We start from the raw sequence: 984 nt of genomic DNA, 5'->3' as shown, positions 1-984 counted from the left end.
CGCCCTTGCCCCTGAGCCGCAGCCGGTGGTGGTGTGGTGGGCCCCCGGTCTGGGCCGCCCTCGCTCGAGAGTGTGTCCCCAGGATGTTGAGCCTCGGGGTCAGACTTAGATGGAAGACGGATCTGTTGAGGATGGATGGATGGATGGATGGAGGAAGGTGGGTGGACGGCACGCCGGCCCTGGCGGCGGGGCTGGGGTGTGGGGCCCGCTCCAGGGATGGCCAGGAGCGGCCGGCGTCCCAGGCGTTGTGGGACCGCCCTCGTGTGTGGGTGGCGGTGGGATCCCGCGCTGGTTTTCCTGGTGGCCCGGCTGTGTCCTGGTGTTTTCTGGTCTCCGGGCGGCGCCCTCGCCCCGGTCCCGTGACCCCTGCTTGCGCGTGCTTGCCGGCCCCTCCCCACCGCTGCCGGCCTTCCTCCTCGTCCCGCGCGTGCGACCGCCTGTGTCCCCTTCCACCCCCGTTCCCCGCGGTCTGGGACCGAGCCGGCCTCGCCTCACGTGGGTGTCTCCCGGCCTCCGTCGGCCGGTGGCGTCCCCGGGTGGAGCAGGGCCCTCGGAGCCCTGAGAGGGGGGCGGGGCGGGGCGGGGCGGGGCGGGGCGGGGGGAGCCTTGGCGCGCACAGCAGGGTTGCGCGTGTGAGGGCTGTGGGGGCCGCCGGTACGCGGCGGGAGAGCGTTCTCCTGGGCCGGCTGCGGCTCCGGGTGTGTAGGGTTGGCGGTGGGCGTGAGGCCCCGTGAGGGGTGCGCCCCCTACCCCCCCCGCGGGGGGGGTGTGTGTGTGTGGGGTGGCCGGAGAGGCCAGTCTGTCGTTCTGGGTGTGCCTCGGGACCGCCCCTGTGCTGGGAGGCCTCTGGCGGTGAGATAACCGCGGTGCGCCCTGGCGGCTGACTCGCTTCCCCCGGGTCGTTTTGAGCCATCCCCCTCGCGGTGGCGCGCGGCCACCCCCGCCTCCACCGCCGGTTCTGTGGCGTTGGTGTCACGTGGCCGC

The sequence above is a fragment of the Dama dama genome, unplaced genomic scaffold (genome assembly GCF_033118175.1).
Source record: "Dama dama isolate Ldn47 unplaced genomic scaffold, ASM3311817v1 ptg000342l, whole genome shotgun sequence".
Classification (NCBI taxonomy): Eukaryota; Metazoa; Chordata; class Mammalia; order Artiodactyla; family Cervidae; genus Dama; species Dama dama.
Note: the sequence above shows the minus strand (reverse complement) of the source record.